This window comes from Octodon degus, unplaced genomic scaffold (genome assembly GCF_000260255.1).
Source record: "Octodon degus isolate 3935 unplaced genomic scaffold, OctDeg1.0 scaffold00080, whole genome shotgun sequence".
Lineage (NCBI taxonomy): Eukaryota > Metazoa > Chordata > Mammalia > Rodentia > Octodontidae > Octodon > Octodon degus.
In genome coordinates, this window is record NW_004524656.1 from 8003951 (window position 1) to 8009195 (window position 5245).

A 5245-nucleotide genomic window follows, 5' to 3' on the forward strand; every position below is an offset into this window, starting at 1 on the left:
CTACCAAGCAAGGTGGTAATGGAGAGGTAGACGTGGAGAAGCCAGGCCATGCCAGGGAATTGTCCTTCACCATAAGGGAACTGGAACCCAGGAAAGGGTTTCTCCAGATATACATTTTTAAAAAAATCACCCTGGAAGCTATTGGGCATAGAGACTGGAATAGAGGCCAGATAGGAAGGAAGAAAAATAGAGCAAAGTGCCAGACGCTGTGGTGCACACCTGTAATACCAGCACTCAGGAGGCTACGACAGGAGGATCAGTAGTTCAAGGCCAGCTTGGACTTTATAACAAGACCTTTTCTCAAAAGGGAGTTGGGTGGAGAAGAGGTAAGGCCGGGCATGGTGGCACACACCTGTAGTACCAGCACTCAGGAGGCTGAGGCAGGAAGATCACTCCAAGTTCAAGGTCAGCCTGGGCTACAAAGTGAGCTCAAGGCCAACCTGAACTGCAGAGCGAGATCCTGTCTCAAAAAGACAAAAACAAAAAGTTTTTTTAAAAAAAGAAGAAAAAGACGAGGAAAGAAAAAAAGCACAAAAGCAGAGCGGCAGTATACGAAAGCATGAGATGGCCTACGTGAGAGGGGGCAACCTGAGCTGCCATGGTAGCAGGAGAAGAAGCCTAAGAGACACCCCTTAGATGTGCTATGACAAACAGATTTCCCTCCAGGCCTGTGACTGCGAAGCATATTCTACTGAGGCATTCTAAGCAATCAAAAGCCGCAACACTGTGCTCCATGGAGCAGTTATCAACAGATCAGATGAACCCTGAGGAGACCTGCCTGCTGGGTAGCCTAAGCCCCAGAGTTATGGGGGAGCATCTCTCTCGGACCAATCCCAGAATCTACCAGAATAGGAGTGACTCATATACTTCCTCCAAGAAGCCTTCCGTGCCTAACCTCCTGCCAACCCAGAACCAGCTCAGCACTGGAACACAGTTTTTATATTTTCACAGGCATATTCTCTCCTATGACTTTTTTCATGGTACCATGTGCCAGCTCTCCTATTAAACCACAAACTCCTGAGGACCAGGGCTGCTTCTCTTGAATTTTCCAACCAAACCTATGTAAACTGTAGGAGTTCAGTTAATGCTGTACACACTAAGACAGAACCAAGGAATCTCAGGAGATGGAAAAGCCCATAGTTGGTCCTGCCTCCCTATTCCCAATATTCCCTCTCCACGCTTTTAGTGACAGATGGCATTGTGGTCAGAGCACTAGTTTTTAGGACAGGAAATCTGCATTCAAACTCCAGATTTTACTTGGCAACTGTATGACCACAGGCAAGGTACTTCACCTCCCTAAGCCTCAGGAACCTCATGTGTTTAATTCACATAATCATGACACTCCATGATAAAAGACTACTTGAGAGTGAATGAGACAAAAAGTGCCTAGCACAGTCTCAAGTAAATGTAGATGTTAAGTAAATTTAGCTGGTATTACTGATGCTATGACCGTAAGAATAATAGGATCTTGACCTGGGGTATAGCTCAGTGGTATAGCTCACGGTTAGCATGTGCGAGGCCCAGAGTTCAACACCAGCACAAATAAATAAATAAATAAATAAATGCATCTCAGAGTGTTGCGAAGATTAAATGATTCAATGTAAAATGCTTAAGCTATCATAAGAGCTCAATGAGCGCCAGACATTACTATTATTATCATTACTACTATAGTTAGAGGATTTAGTCCACTTTTCTCCACAGGCTAGATCTAGCACCAAGGAACACAAATTCAGGCCATCCAGATAATCAACAGCTCCCTAGCATGGATCAGGCTCAGGAGTATGTGCTGGTGCTACAAACCTAATTACGCATGACCCTGAATCTGTACTGAATCTGCTACTAAGAAGCCAGATACATAAGCAGGTGACTATATCGTGTGTTCAGCACATTAAGAGAAATAGTAGAAAACATGACAGAACACAAAGGTAAGGACAACTAACATTATTTTGTAAGATGACAGAGCAGAGCTCCAGAGAGATATTTCTTGAAGAATAAGCAGGAGATCACCAGATAAGCAGAGTCAAGGAGTTTAAGGCAGAAGGAACAGCTCCCATGAAGTCAAAGAGGCAAGAATGAAAATTAATTATAACAATAAAACCTTCCACTCACTGTATACTTCCTATGTTCTAGGAGCTATAGTAAGTTCCATATACATCACCTCACCTAGTGAATTTTAGCTAGAGACTACCATTTCCATTTTTCAAATAAGGAAAGTGAGACCTAGCATTTAAAAAAAAAAAAAAATCTTAGGGAGCCGGAGAGATAGCTCAGTAGAATAAGTGCTTGCCTGGCAGGTGCAGGGTCCAGAGTTCAATCACCAGCACCGCAAAAAGAAAAAAAAAAAAAAAAAAAAAAATCTTAAAAGCATGTTTCTGTTTGTTTGAGACAGGGCCTTGTTATGTAGTCTAGGTTAGCCTTGAGTTCACCACGCAGTCCAGACTGGCCCCAAACTGACAGCAATCTGCCTCTCTCAGCCTCCTGAGTACCTGAACTACAGGCATGCACTACCACACTCAGCTTTAAAAAAGTGCTTTTAAAAATTCATCCAAGGGGGCTGGGGATATAGCGCCTGCCAGGCAAGTTTAAGGTCCTGAATTCCATTCCTGATACCAAAAAAAAAAAAAAAAGCCCTCACCCAAGGTTTCACACTAGCAAATGACACAGCACAAGATGCATACATCCAGGTCTATCTGACTCCAAAGCCTACGTCCTTAACCACTCTGACCAGACCAGAAAGCAAGCCAAGGAGGGGTGTGGCAGGAGTGATCCAGAATGAAAGGCAAGAAGAATATTCCAGAGGCTTAGAAAGATTGCACTGTCTTTAGTCCCTAATGGGGGCATCATGGGATTTCACAAAGCAAACTGGTATGATGAGATTTTGGAAGGATGACTCTGACAGCTTCACAAAACTAATTAGAGGGGGGCAAGAACAGAAGCAGAGAGCCCACTTAGGAAGTTATCCTGCAAGCACAGGCAAGAAATGCTGAACTACGTCTGTGGTTGTCGGGATGGAAAGAAAGGCCAGGCTCTGCAGCAGCAGAGGCATCCAAATAGCACCTGATACTTGCAGCAGTAAGTGAGGGCGAAATGGGAGGGAAACTACAGCGCCCCAACCCGTATGCAGCTAACAAATTTCTACTGCATTTCTTCCAGTGTAGACTTGGTTGACCGAGTGAAGTCCTTCGACGACATGAGCAATACAAGTAGAAGAGGAACAGATAGATCCAGGGGACCAGGGAAAGCCAGAGAGAGATAGGATCGTTAAGCAGATATAAGCTCTGGAAAGGGTTCTGGCTGGAGAGAACTTTACCGACTAGACGGCAACTGAAATTCTGGGCGCACTCCCCTGGAGCTGAGTGTGAGGAGTGCAGAGGAGGGGCCCGCAGAGAGCTGACGTCGGAGGTTCGCGGAGAGGGGGTCGCGGAGGCCAAGCGAGGACTCTCAAATCAGTGCAAAGAAAACAAAAACTTCCCAGCTTCCCCCGCTGCCCAAAACATGGCATCAGGTTGGGGTAGCCCCAGATTTGGATGCTGAGAAGGACACAGGCAGAGTTCGGGAGGCCGGGCCTCGCAGCCTGCCGGGGGCAGGACGGGCGAAGGAGCGCCGCGGCGGTCCTCGCGTGGCCGGCGCCCTCACTCCGGCCCCGGCCGCCGCCCACTCACCTGCCAGAGCCCCGCTGCCCACTCGCGAGCGGCGACAGGACGTCGTGAAGCGACGACACTCCCTCGGCCGCTCCTTTTGCACTTTTCTCTCTGTTCCCGCCTGCACTCGCGCACACCCCGCTAGCCGGCAGGCCAGGCTGCCTCAACTCCCCCGTAACCTTCCTTTCCCAACCACGCCATCCCGCCCCTCCCCAAGGAAGTCCTCACCTGTCCCCCACCCCGGAAGGGTCAGGGCGATGACTGCGCCGCTTCTCCAGCACCACCCCGGCTCCCCGCTTCCAGGGACGCCGGGGTGTTGCCCTGCAGCGGCCAGAACCCACTTCCGGACGGGTACCAACCTAGCAACTGAGAGTCCCGCCTCTAACCGGAGCTAATAGGGCGCTGACCGAGAGCTCTGGCATTGGATTGGTTCGAAGTCCCGTCAGAATACGCAGGAGCTTCGCATTGCACGATGGAAATTGTAGTTCATCATTAGGTGATGGGGTTTCTTTTTTTAAGGCGCGTACAAAGTATTTTAACAGAAAAATTACAAACGTTACAGAATTTCACTAAACAAAATAATATGAATTTCACAGCACTTTTTGTATTGCATAGTCTTCAAATTAGTTGTTCATATTACCAGACAAATGCATGCAAAATTGGAAGAAAAAATTTTAATTTCATATATAATACTTTCTAATAATATATATGTGTGTATATATTATTAGAAAGTAAGATGAGAGAAAAAAGAAAAAGAATTGAAAAAATAAGACAAAATAAATCAAAGATCAACTTCTTTCCATAGACCAGCATAAATGCACAGTACAGCTGCCCAAACCACCCTGCTTCCATACACAGATATATCTCTTTCCCCCAATCCCTTTCCTGTTCTCCTCAACTCAGTAATTCTGTCCTTTTGAACAGGTTCGTTCCCTTTTCCCAGTATCTACTGTACCCTTCAGATTTTATTTTCTCTTTCAGGTTCTCACATTGAGATAATACAATGTTTGATGGGGGCTTCTTGAGTGATTAAAAGACCTGAATGTAGATATGAGGAGAAATTTTTCCAGGATATGGAAGGACCATTAAAAATATTAACGGTGTCTCTTCTGCTTCAGTCCGCCATCCAGTGCGTGCTCTTGCCTCCTACCCTCACTATGTCTTCTCACAAGACTTTGAGAATCAAACGATTCCTGGCCAAGAAGCAAAAGCAGAATCGCCCCGTTCCTCAGTGGATTCATATGAAGACAGCTAATAAAATCAGGTACAACTCCAAGAGGAGACACTGGAGGAGGACCCGGCTAGGACTGTAAGGAGCTGCACATGGGCTGCAACACATTCACCCTCTGGGAGGTCACAGACGATGTCCTCTTCTAATCATGGTCAAGACAATACTGAATAAAGTTTTTAAAATAACCATTGCCTAGACAGCGGAATATACTTAATCAGGAATCTTATATTTTTCTGTGATCAGTACTATTAAATCAATAAATTTTTGAAACCTTAAAAAAAATATTAACAGTGGCCTGGGAATTCGGCTCAGCGGCCTAAGTGACTGCCTGACAAGTGCAAAATCCCAAGTTTGATCCCCGGCACCACATGCC

The 5245-nt window shown here is 46.1% G+C and overlaps 1 protein-coding gene across 9 annotated transcripts in view; it reads right to left on the reverse strand.

Annotated features, from left to right (window-relative positions):
• Positions 1-3975, reverse strand: part of Cep164 (centrosomal protein 164) — a 78227-nt gene extending 74252 nt beyond the window's left edge. For all 9 annotated transcript variants that reach the window (XM_023721148.1, XM_023721149.1, XM_023721153.1 and 6 more), the window contains exon 1: positions 3870-3975. The gene's annotated coding sequence lies outside the window, so the exon portion shown is untranslated. The remainder of the gene's footprint in view (positions 1-3869) is intronic.
• Positions 3976-5245: the final 1270 nt, after the last annotated feature.